Below are 20018 nucleotides of genomic sequence, written 5' to 3' on the forward strand. Positions count from 1 at the left end.
CTCCGCTCCAATCCTCCTCTCCCCTCCCGCGCTTGGCTTACTACAGGGAAGGATTTCTTTTCAGCCACAGGCAAACAGCCCAGTAGGAACGGCCACCTCTGTCCCTTTAATTAAATTCCCGTATTTCAACCAGGTTACCATGAGCGATATCACTCTCCTGAGGATTACACAGTGAGATAAAGAACGGATGTTGCTTGAATGCCAGCAAACACCGGGACCATACGCTGCCAGGCTTTGTCATGCAATGGTACCAGATTACTTGCTACTAGCATGGCGTGGTCAAGTGTCCTACCATGGAGGACGGAATAAGGCTGCACTGCCCAGAAATCTTCTGCAAAGGCTTTTGGAGTACCTCCAGGAGAGCTTCATGGAGATGTCTCTGGAGGATTTCCGCTCCATCCCCAGACACGTTAACAGACTTTTCCAGTAGCTGTACTGGCCGCGAATGCATCCCAAGTCCTCAGGGCAAATTAATCATTAAAAAACGCTTTCTTTTAAACCATGTTTTATATTTTAAAAGGTAAACTCACCTGAGGTCCCTTCCATGGGGTCATGGTCTTGGGTACTGGCTTGGGAGGGTTGGGAGGGTACTTCAGTCAGGCTGAGAAAAAGATCCTGGCTGTTGGGGAGAACGGAGTGCTGGGTGCTCTCCGCAAGCTCGTCCTCCTCCTCCTCCTCCTCCTCTTCGCCGTCCGCAGAATCCTCAGGTGTGGCTGATGAGATTACCCCCACCTTGGAATCCACGGTCAGAGGTGGGGTAGTGGTGGCGGCCCCCACTAGAATTGCATGCAGCTCAGCGTAAAAGCGGCATGTCTGCGGCTCTGACCCAGAGCAACTGTTTGCCTCCTTTGTTTTCTGATAGGCTTGTCTGAGCTCCTTGACTTTAACACGGCACTGCTCTGAGTCCCTATTGTGGCCTCTCTCCATCATGCCCTTGGAGATTTTTTCAAAAGTTTTGGCATTTCGTCTTTTTGAATGAAGTTCTGCTAGCACTGAATCCACTCTCCATATAGCGATCAGACCCAGTATCTCCCGTACGCTCCATGCTGGTGCTCTTTTTCGATTATCGGCCTGTATGGTTACCTGTGCTGATGAGTTCTCTGTAGTCACCTGTGCTCTCCTGTGCTGGGCAAACAGGAAATGAAATTCAAATGTTCATGGAGCTTTTCCTGTCTACCTGGCCAGTGCATCTGAGTTCAGATTGCTGTCCAGAGAGGTCACAATGGTGCACTGTGGGATAGCTCCCAGAGGCCAATACCATCAAATTGCGGCACACTAAACCTAATTCGAAATGACAATATCGATTTCGGCGCTACTCCGCTAGTCGGGGAGGAGTATAGAAATCAATTTTAAGAGCCCTTTATTTTGAAAGAAATGGCTTCGTTGTGTGGACGGGTGCAGGATTAATTCGATTTAACTCTGCTAAATTCGAATTAGGTAGTAGTGTAGTGTAGACCAGGTCTCATAGTGTAGACCAGGCCTAAGGGTGTGTTAGATGCTTCACATAATGAAACCCCCATTCCTCCCTGGGCTTTTTGAATATTCTCAGAAGACAAACCTTCCACCTAAACTCTTCCCACACATCCAAAGATACTTGGGCCTGGTGTCTCTTGTTTCAACTCCTGTTGCATACTGTACATGCCAGCATCACACTGAAAGAAACCAGATAGCTGAATTACACCATGTGTAATCCTGTTCACTACTTCACTGTGCAGCAATGGTGTATGTAATATAACTGCTGTACATTGCCTTTGAGTGGAATGACACTGTCCCAGCTATTGAAGAGGCTGCTTTGAGAGGCTAAAAGGAGAACTTTAAAAAAATAGTAAATAAATAGCTCACCAAACCTGGGCCATTTTCAATACAATCTGTCAGTGAGAGATTGGACTGGTGATAAACAAATTGGGAGCCCCTGCCCAAATTAAGAAGATTGCGATTACTGTTTTTCTGCTTCTCTTGTATTCTTGGAAACCAAACCTTTTCTAAGTCACTTAGCTCCAGAGATACCTATTAATCTGTGGCTTAAAAGCTAGAAAATCAGTCTGAAAAAAGTGCATTAGCATGTAATGATGATAAGGCTTCCTAGTACTTAGTAGCCAATTTCCCCCCTCCCCTTCCACCTCCACCGATCCCTATAATGTAGTATTTTTCATGTTGGTTGCAACATTGTACCAGATCTGCCTTCCAGTTCAGGAAAAAAATGGCATATTTCTATCATGTTTCAAAATGGACCCTGGTGTGATGCTGGCAGACCAGGTGCCATCTCGTGCCAGAGCCTGAGGCCAATTCACTTGTGCGTCAATATTGATCAAAGTGATTATTAAATGTATGAGAGTGTATTTGGTGTTTAAACTTCATGAAAACTAGTGGGATGTTACTTGCATTGTTTTCATTTGTCTGTGTCCCATTATAAGGTAGTAGCAAACTTTTGCATTGTGTACACCTCTGCAACTAAATAACCCATCAAAGGAGAAAGAAGCCTTGTTGGATGCAAATGAAGAATTTTAACAGAAAAGTGCTAATTTCAAAGCAAGTGGTCATTGTGTGTGATGATCGGAGGTTAAAGAATTCAAAATGCATTCTTCATGCTCCATCATCAAATTATAGTGTCACTGTCAACTTGTTTTTTGTGAGAAGAAGCTATAAGTATGGATTCAAGGAAAGATCCTGAATCTCTGGACTGTTTGGACTCTTAAAGGGAAGCAGACACAAAGCAGAGATCCCCAGAGACAATCTGGGTACCCTGAAAAGACTTTTGGGAAACTGGCAGTTTATTACATCACTGCCACCGTTTAGAATTACAAACTGTGACTCACTTGTGCATATATTTTACCTGCTTTAACCTCTCAATAACTCTCATTTCCTTTTTCTTAGCTAATAAACCGTTAGTTAGTTTACTATAGAACTAGCTGCCAGCATTGTCTCTGGTGTGAGAGCTGGAGTACCAATTGATCTGGGGTAAGTGACTGGTCTCTTGGGACTGGGAGCACCCTGATGTAGTGTGATTTTTGGTTTAAGTGACCTTTTATCACAAAGTTCAGTTTGTCTGGGTAACAAGATAGGCTGGAGAGTCTGAGGGAACTGTCTGTGACTCCATGGTAAGACTGGTAAAGTGATCCAGGAGTTCACATTTGTCACTGGCTTGGTGAAATCTTATTATAGAACTCACCACCAGTTTGCAGTGTCTGCCCTGTTTTTGACAGTCTGCCCTGAGGTAGGCACTCACAGTCGTGAGTCACTCCAGACAGCACGACACATTGCATAGATGCTTTTTGCTGAGAGTTCTTGGATGCATTAATGGGATTTCTGGGCATGAATTTGGCTGTTTTCATTAACAAGTCAGAACAGACCACCAAGTTTTGACTACTGCAATCTTAAAATGTCAAACTTATGTACACCTCTGAAAGATCTGAAACTCAAGCAGGGCTAGAGTCCTTTGCTGTAGCTTAAAAATAAATATACACCTGCCAAGCTATATCGCTAAGATATATGTCTGTGCAACTTCTAAAATGAAATTATCTAAACACCAAACACAATTCCCATTGTAAACTGAATTTCAGCATAGAGTGATGGTTGAGGTACAGCTATATGGCTGTTTTGCTTTTGCTCTTAAAACATCCAGGAAAATGTTAATTCCACTGTCTGAATTGTGAGGCTGAATTCAGGCACTGAAATAGATTTAAACTGTAGGAGTCATTTGCACCTGGAGGAGGCACCAAAGCGCCATTCACTAGAAAGTTCATAGGCTTCCTATCCAAAACATTTATGATCACCAAAGCTTGAAAGAGCAAAACAAGGGAACCTCATTTAGATGCCAGTCTGGTTTGAGTTTATTTCTTTAAATGTCAAGGAACTTTTTTGTTGTATTTACCAACAAAGGCCTCTGGGCATTTCTTATCATCTCAGTCTCCTTCTAGGAACAGGATTTGTACAAATTAAACTGCTAGTTTCTGCATTTAAATATTAAAGCAGAAGAAAGTACTTACTCCATGCTGTTCTCAGTTTGCCCTTGTGGGTTTCCCTGGCTACCTGAGAAATGTTTCTGTTCCATCCTCTCCCCTTTGCATTAGTAATGTAAATACAGAATATGTTCCACCACTTCTCCAACAGAGTAAAGTGATACAGTGCAGATGTCACTTCTTTCAATAATCACTTGCTGTTTCTTTTCTAGCGTTTATGCCTAGAGTGCTTTTGGTATATCTTAAAGTAGCAAAAGATTATTTTTTCTTAGTACTAACTTGTAAGTGAATTTCTATTCCAGACAATACACTTTGTATAATTATTCTGTTTGGAAAAATTAATTCCAAAGCTTAATGTTGAATCTAGTTGATATACATTGTTGCTTTTCTGATAAGATGGGCAATAATTGCTACAGAAAAGTGTAACTGTAGCTTGAATAGCTGCATACATACTTCACTATGACTAATAACTCTTTATGGTAACCTTGGAGCTGATGGAGAACAGATTTTTAAAGATATTTAGGTACCTGATGCTATAGATAGGCACCTAGTGGTATTTTCAAAAGCACATAGGCACCTAATTCCTATTGGTTTCAGTGGGAGCTAGGCACCTAAGCATTTTGAAAATCCCAATAGGCACCTATGGGTACATCACCCCAATGGTCAACTAGTTCCAATGTTGCCCTTTTAGTCATTTTTCAATCCCACCCTATACATTTGAACACCCCCCTCTAATTTCAATTCTTAGGGAAAATACTGAGCCTAACACGTTCATACTGTACTCCGCAGACCTTCCGACTTGGATTGTGGCTTGAGCTGCATCCACACTGCAAAATGACAGGGCTTGGACCCGATTCTCAGTGGGACTTGAGCTCTTACTCACCCCCCTAGCAGGGTCCTAGGACCCAGGTCTTGAGTGCTTGCAGACTCCAGTCCGACTGATTTGTGTGTAGAGTGAAGAGGGACATGGGCTCAATCCTGAGTCAAAATCCAGGCTTAGTTCATAATATAGACATTCCCAGTCTTCACATGCTTAAATCCCTTTAAAAATATGGCACTTTTGCATTAAAAAACCCAGCATTAATTGCTAGGCATCAGTGACTGAGCAGCTGGCATTCTGACACTGCTACTTATTATTCCCAACATATTTGCTTCACTCTGACCGTGGCCCCTGGTTTGTCTCTTTTGTTCATCTGCTGTTTCTTGTCATATACCAGTATTGTAAATTCCCTGGGGGCTGGACTGTCTTTTTGTTACATGTATAAGCAAGGCCTATCACAATGGGGCTTGATTTTGAGTTGGGTTCCTTTGGGCACTACCACAAGCTCACATGGTGGCAGGAAAAAACCTGGAAAAATGTGAACCCCCAAGGACTAAAACACTAAGAGGCAAATAAAAAGAATTCCAAATTTATTTAAAAACTTATAGTTTTAGGGGTGGGAGCAGAGTAATAATTTTTAAATATGTGGGCTTGGACATACTGATATAAATAGCAAAGGGCAGCATCAGCTATATGAATATCTGGCCTCACAGCTCTCACGAAGTGACATTGTCAAGGTGCTTGTGGTGAGGCAGCACCAATTTGGAAACAGCATTTTTATAGAAATGGGCGTGGTCTCCAGATGACTTCCTGAGATCTATGGGCTTGTGGGATAGGAACCCACTGCTCACAGTGTGGAGGGGAACTGTAGTAGGATGGTCTGCCCCTTCAAGGGCTGGGGGGCCAGCCAGCCCTAGTCAGTTATTAAACCCAGGAGGAAAAGGGTCAGGTGATCCCTACAAAGGTCTGAGAGAGCTCAGTTGGAAGGAGCTGTAGGAGGAAGATGGGCTCCAGCAGTAGGTTATCAAGCAGGGGGATTGAAGGGAAAGGCTTGTCTACACTGCAGTCAAATGTGTGATTGCAGCTCATGTCGGCATACCCTACCTAGTTTTACTCTAACTAGCACAGATAAAAATAGCAGTGACGATGTGGTGGCAAGGGCTTCAGCGCAGGATGTACAAGCCCGCCCAAGACCCTGGGTATGTACTCACATTGCTAGCCCACGCTGAAAGCTCTACCACTGCATCTTCACTGTTATTTTCAGTCATGCTAGCTAGACTAACGTGAGCAGGTGTATGCCTACCGAACCTACAATCACACTACTGATTGCAGCATAGACAACTTGAGAGAGGCAACAGGAAAAGGCTCTGGGAGCTGTTTTGTTTTGATGTTAATGTAACATAAGAACAGCCATATTGGGTCAGCCCAATGGTCCATCTAGCCCAGGATCTGACAGTGGCCAGTGCCAGATACTTCAGAGAGAATAAACAGAACAGCATTTGATATTCCTGTTGTGCCGTCAAGTGCACAACAGCATTGCTGGGTTTACAGTGCAGTGTGGATGCTCAAGCATGGGCTTGGAACAGACCATGTTTGTTGTCAACCTGCTGACTATTAATTTCATCAGGTGACCTTAGGTCTTGTGAAGGGCTGTTGTGCCTAAGTTTTAGGGGGATAGGTGGGTTGTGATTCATTTTTTAATTGATTTTCATAAAGAAACAGACAATGAAAAGTACCAAGAGGGTGAATGACTTACAGCGCATATATCTTTCCAAAGATCACATGCTTCACAGGACCTCCAATAGAATTATGCAATTAAGCAATTTTACAACTTGTCAAAGCTGCAATATCAGACAATAACAAAACCAGACAATACTACATTGACATAATATGTTAAGTGGGGTAACAGTAACAAGAGAGGAGAAGATATGCATGAGGAGGGAAGGAGGTGAGCGGGGAGCTGGGGAGAGACAAAGCGGAGGGCAGGGTGGAATGGAGATTAGTATTCTTTACGCCATCTCACTAGTTTTGTCCAAATGTGTCTAGAAACAGGGTTCAAATTTCTTCGCCGTCATATGATTGCTCACTATGGTGATACGCCATTCTTTCTTTGGCTGCTGACACAGGTCAGCGCCAAATATCACTGTTTTATTCTGAGCATAAGCAACTGTGCCCTGAAGGAAGGATCTGAAAAGATTCTGGACATGGCACTAGTCATTCCTGGGCTGGAGCAGACAGGCCAGCAGCCTTACAGGTACAGTAACGCCTCACTTAAAGTCATCCCGGTTAATGTTGTTACGTTGCTGATCAGTTAGGGAACATGCTCATTTAAAGTTGTGTAATGCTCCCTTATAACGTTGTTTGGCAGCTGCCTGATTTGTCCACTGCTTGCAGGAAGAGCAGCCCGTTGCAGCTAGCTGGTGGGGGCTTGGAACCAGGGTGGACCAGCAGCCCCCCAACAGTTTCCCTCTTCCCTAAGTTCCCTGTGCAGCAGCCACCCAGCAGGCTATCAATTGCCGGCAGTTCAGCTGTCCCTCTCCCCACTGCCGTGTGCTGCTCCTGCCCTCTGCCTTGGAGCTGCTCCCGGGAGCCTCATTCTTGCTGTGTGTGTGGGGAGAAATGGGGGGGCTAATGTCAGGGTGTCCCCCTCCCCCCTACTCCTGCCCCCCGCTTACCCCTTCTCCATATAGAGCAGGGTGGGGACAGGACAGCTCTCAGGATGGAGGGAGCTTGCTGGCTGCAGCTGCTGTCTCAACTTCCTGATCTTTTGAAAGGCAGTGTACTTAGAGTGGGGTCAGCATACTTGAAGGTGCAATGCACATCTCTCTCTCACACACTCAATGTGTGTCTCTGTCTCTCTCTGCCATGCTGTCTCCCCTCCCACCATTAGTGCTGTCTTGTAGAGTCTGAGACTACATTAACAATGTGTTAACCCTTGAGGGCTCAGGCGAATGCTAGTTCATCATTTAGCAGTAAGGCATTCCCTGGGAAATAGCCCACCCTCTTCCACCCTTTGACTTCACCACCTCAACCAAGCTTCACAATCATCATTGCTGTGTGCAGTATTAAATTATTTGTTTAAAACTTATACTCTCTCTCTCAAAATATATAGTTTTTTGTCTGGTGAAAAAAATGTCCCTGGAACCTACCCTGCCCTCCCCATTTACATTAATTCTTATGGGGAAATTGGATTCGCTTAACATCGTTTCACTTAAAGTCACATTTTTCAGGAACATAACTACAAGATTAAGCGAGAAGTTACTGTATCTTCTCCCCATACTAACCAATCTGGGGAAAACACTGGAAGGTTAGAGAGTTTTCTTCTCCTTCCTAAGTCTCTGGTTGGATTTTCTGTGGAAGGGAGGCAAGTCTTGTGCATGGGTGTGCATGGGTGCGTGAATAATCAGGATGTGTGGAGGAGATGATGGAACACTATGCCCAGCTTAAGATAGTGCTCTAAGAATTGTAAATCCTTTCCCAATTTTTAAATGCCTAATCTCAAGTGTTATGGGCATCTAGTAGGGTCAGGCCTTAATCATGCAGTGCTGTTGTGAACTTGATGGCACAACAGGAATACCAAATGCTGTAACCTCCCAGTCAACCATGATATTGACCTTCACATTGCAGGGCAAGGTTCTTAAAGGGGAGAAATGATGCAACATATCAGAGCACTGGAAACTCCAGCTCATGGGTAAATGATATGTTAGGCATAAGGTTTATTAAAATGTATTTTATTTATTAACCTAGCATCATACAAAATAGAGAATATCTGTCCAGCCACTCCCGTTGTGCTTGGTACAACTTAATATATAAAAATGCACTCCACTATAAACAAACATATGCAGTTCCAGCCCCTGTAACTCCGAACCAGAAGGAAACACCTTCATCATCAGTTATCCACACTCACAATTTACCTCTCAACCACCCCCTTCAAACAGTTGGGGGGAAGAGATGAGCGTTGCAATATGCCCAGATGTTGGTTTCTTATCGTTTCATATGTCTGCACTTTGTAATTCAGTAACAGCTGTAATATAAAATGGATACAGCACTGCTAATCCTAAACAATTCCCAAATTATATACATACTGTGCCACTACAATGCAACTACCTCTGGGGCTCATAAAGCAGATGGAATCGCTGTTTTTAAGGTCTTATACAAAAGATCCCCTATTGTAAACAACAGGAAATGCTTCCTCCCCTCCGACTCCCTTGGAAGGATGAAAAGCAAAGTTTCTCTTCCTGAGACTTGAACTGATTGCATGTGCGAGTCTAGAGGGTTCAAACTTAAGATGTCGGCCACTTACCCCATTCCTTTTAAAAGAAAACTACTGTACGGTGGGCACGAGTTACCACAAGTGCTAAAGGAACATTATGGCTGTACTATCATCATGAGGGATGTATAAATTATCTATAATGTTAATATAACATTAAGGTTATATTGCTAAGCATTGAAAAGTTAGGAAATATGGACACTGAAGTTGAATGTACAAATATATATATGTCCATAAAGAGGAACATGGAAAGTATCGACCGAAAGCCCCGACTTGTCAAGACTCATAATCGTTGTGAGATGTATCTACAGGTAATATTTACCTGGACTTGGAGTAGAAATTAATCATCAGGAGGTGATGTGCAAGAGGGAGCTGTCATTCCTCACTAATCAGCTGTGGAGGTAATGCAAGGCTCAGTTGACTAGCCTTGCTCTCTCCCCAAACTATCAATGGGAAGTCATCAGAGACACCACCAAACAATTGAAACCTCTTGGGCTATGTCTACATTGCAAAAGAACACCCACAGCAGTGAGTCCTAGAGCCTGGGTCAACTGATTCAGGCTCAGGGCACATGCTTCGGGAATTAAAATAGCACTGTAGACATTCCCACTCAGTCTGGCACTTCAGCTTTGAAACATAGGGTGGGGGAGTGGGTCTCAGAGCCCGAGCTCCAGCCCAAGCAGGAACATCTACACAGCTATTTTTAGTGCTATAGCATGAGCCCCGAAGCTGAAGCCCAGGTCTTCAGGCTAGGCCTCTGAGACTTGGCTGCCATAATGCTGTAGGCATATCCTTGGAGGTGAGAAAGGAACAGTACAACTGATAGAGCTTTGTCCTGGCCGTGAATAGAATCAAAAGGCTGTTTTCACACAGCGACAGGAGAAGCACTCTGGATCCATTCACTGAGGAACCCCCCTGAGAGTAAGGGGGCTTTCAAGAATGTTTGGGGCCTGGTTTTTGTGAAACCAACCAGCTTGGCAAAAGATTGAACTTTTGGGGGAAAGTCTACCTTATTGTATAGGAATGATAACTATTGATACACGTAGACTCAGGTTAGCATTTAATGATTTTGTTGTGTGTTGTAACCCATTGTTTCCATCATTCTCTTTCATTTCTAGTTAAATCTTTATGCTTTCTTAAATAAACCTGCTTTTGTTTTATTATAAGTGCTCACAAGTGCTGTGCAGTTTACAGGAGGAATGGCTTAAGGTAAAACTGGTAAATTGGGGTGCACTGCACCTTTGGGCACTGAGAATTTGGAATTTCTTTTAGTAGCCAATGTCAGAGGCTGGATAACACAGACAAAGGCTTCAAGGGGAGAGTGGTCAAAGGGCTAGCTGCCACCCTGCTGCCTCTCGCTGGAGGCAGAGAGTAACAAAAAGTGACTCACACTCCTGGACTCCCTGAGAACCATCACAATAATTAAAGACTGTGACAGTGATTCACCTATCACCTGCCCCAATGTATATCTGACGTAACAATTGACTTAAGTGACGCTATGGGTTCAGGTGAGAGGAGAATCAGGTCCTCTATTTTAATTTGTATGTACACATAGACAGATTGTATTTTCCTTGATAACTTTTACATTACTTGCTGTTTGTGGGATTAATCTATAACTTTAACATTGTTTTAACATAGTGCTTTTGCATTTAATGTCCTAGCCTTTTTTTTAAAACCTCCAGCTCTATAAACCTTACCAGTCAGCAAACAGTGCTTCTCAGTGTCACTTGTAATCTGCACACGTGTACTTAACAAGCACCAACAGAGCTTCATGTATATCACAATTACGTATGTGCAGATTTTGCCATGCAATCTACCCCCGCTGCAGATCTGTATTCCAGAATTGAAGCTTTTCTTTTGTTTCAAATTGTGTTTCTAGCCCACGTAGTTATGACGATAACCTTGAGAACATGAGCCAATCTTAAACAGAGGCAGCACTGTCTTCCTTGTAACTTCACCCTGGAGAACATGGCAGTTGATTGGGACATCATGTGAGTGGCAGTATGACAATAACACTAGACATCCATGTGAAATTAGAGAATCATTCCAGTGGTATTTTGCTTCTAACATGGTTCATTCAGATTTACAAGAAAGTTTTGTGCATAATTTAAAAGAATGGATTCCTGTTTCATTGGAGAGCCACATGCCAGAACCAAATGAAATGTGAACATGGTTGAAATCTAAAATAAGCCTCATGTTTCAGATTTTCCTTGGCTTATTAACATGGCTTACTTTAAAAATAAAAGTTTTATTCATAGTTTACTAAATCCAATTATTAGTTTTATGGCAGAGACAGTCTGATCTTGTGGTTGAGAGCTCTGTCCTGCAAAGACTTACTCACCTGAATAATTTGATACGTGTGAGTAATTCCATTGATTTCAGTGAAACTATTTGCATGCATAAAGTTACTCATGTGCCAAGTCTTTGCAGAATCAGTCCTTCCGGCAAGACTCAAAGGGAATTTGGGTTTGATTTGGAAAATGGTGAAAATTTCAACAAAAATGGAAAAAAAACACCACATTTTTGTCAAAATTTCAGCAGAAAATGTTTACTTTTGGCCAATGAAAGAAGACCACACAGTCTAAAATGATCAGTTTTTGGCTGAAACCCCAGACATTTTGGAGTTTTCATTTTTCTGACAAAAATATAATTTTTTTTAAGGGCAGCAGACTCTTGCCAGGAAAATGTTTAGTTTTGTCAAAATTCCAATTTTATGTTGAGATGAAAAATTTTTGATCAAACCTAGTACTATTCCTGGCTTTGCCTGAATCCTGGGCATGACATTTATCTTCTCCATGTCTCACTTTCCTTATCTGTAACATAGGGGTAAATATATTACCTACCTCAAAGTAATGTTAAAAGAGTATTTCACTAGTATATTTAAAGTACTTTGATATCTTCTGATGGAAGACCCTATAGAGGTGCAAAGTATTATTTGCATTAACTCTTAACTAATCCTTTTATTTTCTGACTAGACCTTCACCCCTGATTCTTTAAAAAAAATAAATGTGATAATTTGTGTTTCCTGTTGTGCTGGAAATGCCATTAATCATTAGGCGGCATCAAGACCATGACTGAATGAAGTTGGCATAGAGCTCTTAGTCCCTCAAGATTGTTAAAATGTTTCTCTTTTTTCCTCACCCTGTTGTTTTGTAATCATAACAGCTAAAGGCGATGACATTTACAGGGTTATAATTTTTTTTATATACAATCAACACACTGGTATTTATTTGTTCCTGAGTACAGGATCACTGGCTGTTTTTAGCACATTATACCTGACCAAGCCATAGCTTGTTCTTCTATGCAAATCTTGGTCCTGTATGCAAAGCAAGTCCAAAGCCTGAAGTCCTTACTCAGTCAATGGGACTTGTGTGAGAGTAGGGAATAAGGTTTCCAAAAGTATCTAGTGATTTTGGGTGCCTCAGTTACTGGATACCCAACTTGAGACACTTTTAAAGGGGCCTGATTTTCAGAGAACAGATGCTCAGCACTTTCTGAAAATTGAATGTCTCAGAAGGGACACACAAACATTGGGGAACTAGTCGCTTTTGAAAAATCCTACTCAAGGACTTTAGGTTTGACCCTACGATAATGAGGCTGAGTGTAACACAGTTCACATATTGTACCTTCAGTGACCATGCCTCTTCTTGATCCTCATCCTGGTAGGTGCCTATGCTCTGACAGCACCTTCCCTTTAGCTGTTTTCCATCATGCCTTCAGCTGGTGGCAACCAAGCTTTTGCTGGGATGATCCCTGTGGCATGGAACTTGGACATTCACCTTCAACCCATCACTCCCGATGTATAAAAATATATTGAAAATACTTCTTTTTCAGCAGTATTTCCTAGTTTAGACCCCAGTCTTGCAACTGGCTGTGGGTGAGTGGAGCCCACATGGAAGCACTGAGTCACAGAGCCAGTGTCTTAATCACTGTCAGCCCCCGTAGAAGATTCTCCTTCACCCTTTTAAAAAACAATGCTGCTTTCTTTGGCTTTTTAGCATTTGATTTTCACAGTTGTCTATTTTGTACTGTACTAATGATCAGTTATAGTTTTAATTGTGTCCAACCTGGGACACGGTGTGTGTGTCTTTGCTTTTTAAAAATAAAAAACATGGCATTGAATTTCTTTTATTTTAATACTGGGGGCTGACAATATTGCTCTGTTCCAATGGTGCCCCAAAACCCAGCTGCTGGCTCCTTTCCAATGGTTGATTTTCACTAAAGGTCTGATCCTAAAATGTAACAATCACTTCTGATTCTTACTGAAGTTAATGGCAATTGATAATGCTCCGCACATCTCAGGAGGCAATTAATGCTTCGCCCTATGCCTTTACTTCCTTACTGCTGCTGCAAAATGATTCCTGAGTTTCTATTGCCTAGATAGGATTTATCTCGGATCGTCTAACTGTAATGAAATGCTAAATTGTATTATACGGTTCAGCCACGAGGTGGTGCTGCATGCAACATACCTTATTTAAGTGAACCTTAGCCACACCTGGCAGAGTGTTAAAGGCTCTTATAGTTAACACAGACATCTGCGGAATATTTCTTTGAGGAGCAGGCCCGCCCGGGGGGAGGGCAGTGGGGCAATTTGCCCCAGGCCCCGGGCCCACAGGGGCCCCGTGAGCCCTGGCCCAGGGGCGGTCTGGGTCTTTGGCGGCATTTTGGCGGCGGGGGGCCCTTCAGTGCTGCCGAAGACGCGGAGCAATTGAAAGGCCCCCCGCCGCCGAAATGCTGCCGAAGACCTGGACCACCGCCGGGTGAGTACAAGCGCCGCAGCTCCCCCACTTTGCCCCAGGCCCCCTGAATCCTCTGGGTGGCCCTGCTGAGGAGGAAGCTTTGTAGTAAGCTTTGCAACCTACCTTGTACAAGTTGTCTATGACACTAATTATGGGTAACGAAGAGCTAGAGCTATTCTGTCCTTGAAAATTTCTTAATCAACTACAATGTCTTGTGAATTCTTTACTACTTTTAAGCATTTAAATTTTCATGTAACTTTATTATTAAACTATTTGTGTCCACTAGTGTGACTGGAAAGATCACCTGTTAGATCCTGTTAAAGGGGCTCTGTTCTAAGCATTCAGAACAGGCTGGAGAGATTAATAAGACTCGGACTTTTCAGCTTGGAAAAGAGACAGCTGAGGGGAGATATGATTCAGGTCTACAAAATCATGACTGGTGTAGAGAAAGTAGATAAGGAAGTGTTGTTTACTACTTTTCATAACACAAGAACCAGGGGTCACCAAATGAAATTAATAGGCAGCAGATTTAAAACAAATAAAAGGAAGTATTTCTTCACACAACACATAGTCAACCTGTGGAACTCCTTGCCAGAGGATGTTGTGAAGGCCAAGACCATAATAGGGTTCAAAAAAGAACTAGATAAATTCATGGAGGACAGGTCCATCAATGGCTATTCGCCAGGATGGGCAGGACTTGTGCCCCTAGCCTCTCTTTGCCAGAAGCTGGGAATGAGCAACAGGGGATGGATCACTTGACAGGGGATGAATCACTTGTTCTATTCATTCCCTCTGGGGCACCTGGCACTGGCCACTGTCGGAAGACAGGATATTGGGCTAGATGGACCTTTGGTCTGACCCAGTAGGGCTATTCTTATGGAGTGCCCATCCGACTGTTTCCCAAAGCAAAGGCAGGATAGGATGGCTGATAATAATTTAAAAGTGCCTCACTGAACTGAGAGAGGATATTTTCCCCCCTTGTGGTGCTTATTATACATGCGTATCTGTATCAGCCTAAAGAGTGAAGCAATAAGGAGAGAAAGATATATGCTTCCTAGCAGTACAGCTATACTCTCTGGGTTAACTTGTGCAACAGTATTCTCCTCAGTAGATGCAACTAGTGGATCTTGGCAGGCTTCACTCCATCTTGACAGTGTGATGATGACAACTTTCATTGTGTATTTGGAAGATATTGTTTTCCTTGCTTCTTGTTCAACATCACAAATTTCCCTAGAAACCCTCCAAAGAAAATTAAATGGGATTCTACAAGGCCTGTTTACACAGATGATGTTTTGTTGATGGGAATTCAGAGGGAAAACATAATGATAAACTGAAATAAGTTGTGAAAGCAATTGAGGGTGGTGTGCAAGAATTAAATAGAGAAAAGCCTTCTACAGCAAACTGAACTACAGGTCTTAGGGCATGTAATTGGTGAAGAGGGAGCTGAGGGCAGCTCCAGGAAGAGTCAGAGCTGTAGTTAAAGTGCTGCTATCTAAAAATATCCCAGAACTGATGTAGTTCCTCTATATGATTACTAGTCTGGAGAAAATTATACCTAGTCTGGCCTCAAAAGTCCAAGTTCTTTATGAACTGCTTAAACAGACTCTCTGTGGATGTGAAATAAAGCACAGAATGTACTTTGGAGGCTATAAATAATCTGTTGCTCCCACCCCCAGTACTGGCATATTTTGATGTATCTACTTCTGTAGCTATTTCAACAGATGCCAAAAGCTGGGGTCCTGGAGAGTGCTACTTCATTTACAAGGAGATACCTGAACGTTTGTAGCCTATAATTCCAGACAGTTTTCAGACTCAAGCCCAGCTATGCCCAAACAGAGAAAGAATGTTTGGTGGACGTATGGGCTTGCAAGAAGTTAACAAGACATTTGCATGGTCTTGATAGCTTTAGGCTTGGGACGTACTACAAACCCCAGAAACTCAGGATGAGAGATGATCAAAAAATGAAGCCCTTTTTCATTACTATTTTTGTGAAAATAGTCTTTTTTTTATAGGAAAATTTTGAAATTTGAAACTTTTCAACTGGCTCTGCTGTTACTGAAGCACATGTGTGTGTAGTTTGGAAATGGGTTGCCAGTGTCACCACAAAAACCAGAACTGATTCAAATGGTCACTAGCAAGAGTACAACTATAAATCGTATCCAAACTTATAGAACATGTCTACCTCAGGAATCCTATGTTCGGTCTATGACTTACATGTAATGAGAAGAATTCTCCATAGCTTGTATGATTATCTGTGACATTCATATTATAGTTGGACAGTCCTTTCAGGACAATGTACTGAAAAGTATAAATGAGGGAAACAGCAAGGCCTCAAAAAAATGTTGCAATGTTGTCAACCTTCAAAGTTAAAAAAGTCCTCTGGTCTTAAAATTCTCGCTCAAAAGATACAGAGTGGAGATATGCCAAATCTAAGAGGACTCAGTTTTTCTTTTTTAATCATCAGAATCCAGTTTATCCGAACTTAAACTAGGAGATCTAATACTGATAAAAATGGACGAGGTAAAATATGGGTAGCAACATCAGCTGTTGTCATTGACTATAGCTATACCCCAATAGCCTCCATAATTAAGAGTGATCGAGGTATTGAACACAGAAGAACCAGATGACATGTTCTGCTCATTCCAAACCCGGTTGAGAAGAGTTCTAAGCCTTCAGTGCCCTTGGGATGTGATAAACAAACTGAGCCAGCTGGATGAAATTCTCCTGAAGAGCAGAAAGCAAACACAGCTGGAAGAAGAGTGAAGCTGATGGCTCATCTGGACAATCTGTTGTTGAATATTGATTCTTGATAAAGATTGTTTTTACAGCAAAGCATTTGCTGTGAAAGAGAGACTCTGAGGGCATAGGGACGGTTTCTTCAAAACTATAATTCTTTACCATTGTCACATGACTGATTTGATGACAGCCAATCAAGTGTGCTGATTTATCTGAGTAAGAAGTACATTTAATTGTTTAAGATCCTTGGAGAAGTAATTGACTTCTACTGAATTATTATCAGGGCTTACATAAAACCTGGCCATTTCAATTCTGAAAGTTAAAAGATTTTTAATCTGAAAAAAGAATTGGTGTTGTATTATTGCAACTGATTTAAAAACCGAATTAAGATAAATACACCCACCCAGAATAAAAAATTCTCACCTCTAATGTGTTCATTTATTTCCTTGTTCATGCTGATTAATGTCCACATAAATTGCTTGCACAAATCAATTGGTGTGCCCCTGCAGTCTCCAAATATAAAGGAGGGTAGCCTAGCAACCACTCAGAGACTAATAATACTGCATTTTGACCAAAAGTCTTCCAAACAGATGCAAACACATACCCTTATCTGTTCTTTATTTATTACCTCTTAAACTCTCATGCTGGCCATAGGTCAACACAATGCCACAGTTGACAATTGCCTTTAAATTTACCCTTCACATATTGGTCTGAAACAGCCCTCAGCGGCCACCATGCTAAATTGTCACTCTTCTGCAGGAGCGATTGTTAATTCAGCATTGGGGCAAACAGCAGCCCGGCAAGAAATGTGGCAGCAGAAATGACGACAATGGTATCCCAGCAAGAAATAACAGGAGCAGTGCATCAGGTGGAATGGTTTTATGTCACACTTTGCCCAGCAGTCTGAAGGTCTTTTTCTGTTCACTAGATATTCTGCTACACAAACTCTATCGGCGCTTCCTTGTGCACTTCCTACTAAGCTACAATATTGCAAAAAAGTCAAAATTTACCTTAATTCCCACTGTTATCATCACTACATGGAGATGCAATTTAACTTGAACAATAACAGGAAGGAAAGCAAAGATAGAGATGTTAAAGCTGTTTAATAATAAAGATGGTCAAAATGTTATTGTCAACAAACATGGTTTCAAGAAATATTTTTTTGTGTGGAAAATTTCATTTTTGTCTACATAGTTTGTTTTTCGATGAAATTTCAAAATTAATTTTTTTGACTTTTTTTTAAACCTTGTGGAGAAAAATGTCACTGCTCTTATTTACTTTTAGCAGTCATCCCCACCACCTACCTTTTCCCCGCAACTGGGCGAAGTGAAGAAATAGTTTTAAAAAAATCTTTCATTTTTACATTTTTTGTCAATTAACTTTAGTTAATGGAAAGTAAGAGGGCCAGTCTCCCTTTGCTAACTCAACCCTCACCCAACATAAGCATGGATATTAGAACTTCTCCCTCTAATCCTGTTCTCAGTGCTAATATGTATAACTGGAACACATCTGACTTCCTACTGTCTCTTCCACCTTTGCTGACTACCAGTCCAGATATCCCACATATAATATAAATATTAAATCGGATGCAAAGGAGAAGGTGATCTCAACAGATGGTGCCAGTTGAAAGGAAGTAAGGGCAACATGATAAGGCAACTAATTAAACCAACTAATTAAGACAGAGCCATTAAAACTTCAAGTCTCTTGCCTGCTAAATGGCAAAATTAGGGTACGCTAATGGATTATCCAAATTTTCCTTTCACTGCACCAATTCCCTAAAGTAAGCTGCCAACTAAGGATATGGCCCTGAATTTATTTTTTGCATGTTTTCCTTCTTTAGTTCTGTGTGTTTGGAATATCATCCCAATTCTGCTTCAGACTTATGAAAGTTCATGAACTCTGTCCCCTTCTTACTTTACTGAATTTAATATCTTTCATTCCCAGGATGCTTATTTGTTTTGAGTGCCCAGCTATCATTTAAAAGCTCTGAGGATAAAAGTCTTTTCTGTGGCTTCTGACATCTCTAAAGGAAACCTTTTCCATTGTAATTTGCTCCTTTCTCCCTCTTTTAAAATTCTCACCCTTGTCCCTGCCCATTTACTGATGTTTTCCAATAACTGCAATGATTTCTCTTTAATAGTTTGCTGAATTTGCATGTTGTCAGCATATAGCACATGGGAAATATGCTGGATGTTTTCTGTTGATTATAGTGTATAAGAGGTTTGTGATATGGGCACCTGGTCAAACTATAATGCTAAAGGGAAGGGTTAATCTTTATTCCAAACTGTATAAAGAGATGCAGTACTTTTTCTTCTCTTTTATCTCTGCATGTGTAACTGTGGCAGTGGTGAGTAACATATCTATAAATGGGTCCTGGTGAGAAGTAAACATCATGTGGTCTCCGGTTTGGAAGCTTGTTGAGTGGGAGGCATTTACTGCATCTTTGGGCTCGCAGAACAATTGCTTGTTTTCTATTAGGTACATATTTGGTGCTAATAATATGCACCTGTTTTTTGCAAAGATAATGTCACATGTAAAAGTTGCATCATTAAAGTGGCAGAGTCAAGCACTCAAAGGCTAGGAGGGGCATGGATAGAGATTGATCATGCAACTTTAATTCAACCCCCTAACACATATGCATTAGGATACAGTCTTTAACTATATAAGTGGGTCACACATACATACCTGTATATTATAGTGTCCCTCCCATCTAACCATTAGAAAGGATCACTCCATGTTTTTAGCATTAAACTTGGCCATTTCATCCCACAACATCCTGAAATGCAACACACAAGATTTCAGCCCAAACACAGATTTATTTCCCTTTTTAAAAAAATCCTTCTCTCACATATTTTAGTCACTTATAGTTTAGTAAAATAGCAGAATATATTGACAGTTTGGAATCATTGCTGCAGCATTTGAGAATGTAATTTTTAATCCACTGCCAGTTAGTCAATAGTCTGGTATTTGGGGGGGGGGGGGGGAGATAGAGGAGAGATTTATGTTTGGAAAAAAAAATCTCCTGAGTATTTGCAGGTCAGTAATGTTATTCCAGTGTATTTTGTAAGTTTGCATCAATGTTCAGTCTTACCCAGATTAGATCACTTCCTATTTTCAAACGCCCATCATTGAATTTGTTACAAGATTAGCAAACGACAGTTCTCACTCTTGTTCCCATTGAAATCAATGGCAAAAGCCTTATTGACATCACTGGGAGCAGGACTGGGCTACCAAGAATATTGTGAATTTTAGAATGAAAAAGTAGAGGGTCTTGGGGATAGGAAGGGACATGAAGTCCATGATTCAGGAAAGCATTTAAGCACATGCTTAAGACCATCCCTAATCAGGACAGTGCTTAAGCATGCACTTAACTTTACACATGTGTTTATATCCCATTGATTTATTTAAAATGATCAGAGTAGCGTGACGAAAGATGGGAGATGATTTGCGTGGCACAAGAGATACTGGTAGAAAGGCTACAGCAGCTGAAAAAT

At 41.6% G+C, this 20018-nt stretch overlaps 1 protein-coding gene and 1 long non-coding RNA gene across 6 annotated transcripts in view; one reads left to right on the forward strand and one right to left on the reverse strand.

Annotated features, from left to right (window-relative positions):
• SMPX (small muscle protein X-linked) overlaps positions 1 to 20018 on the forward strand; it is a 62678-nt gene that overhangs the window by 36542 nt on the left and 6118 nt on the right. The window contains exon 5 of one of the 5 annotated variants that reach the window (XM_034755373.1): positions 16352 to 17664. The exons of 1 other annotated variant lie outside the window; for it this stretch is intronic. The gene's annotated coding sequence lies outside the window, so the exon portion shown is untranslated. Of the gene's footprint in view, positions 1 to 10928; positions 11041 to 16351; positions 17665 to 20018 lie in introns of those variants that run through there. 3 more of the 5 variants (XM_034755363.1, XM_034755355.1, XM_034755392.1) reach the window with 3 other exon arrangements.
• The window catches only part of LOC117868993, a 29566-nt gene continuing 27271 nt past the window's right edge, over positions 17724 to 20018 (reverse strand). The window contains exon 3 of the long non-coding RNA XR_004643752.1: positions 17724 to 19300. This is a non-coding gene — a long non-coding RNA (uncharacterized LOC117868993). The remainder of the gene's footprint in view (positions 19301 to 20018) is intronic.

Source organism: Trachemys scripta, chromosome 1 (genome assembly GCF_013100865.1).
Source record: "Trachemys scripta elegans isolate TJP31775 chromosome 1, CAS_Tse_1.0, whole genome shotgun sequence".
Classification (NCBI taxonomy): domain Eukaryota; kingdom Metazoa; phylum Chordata; order Testudines; family Emydidae; genus Trachemys; species Trachemys scripta.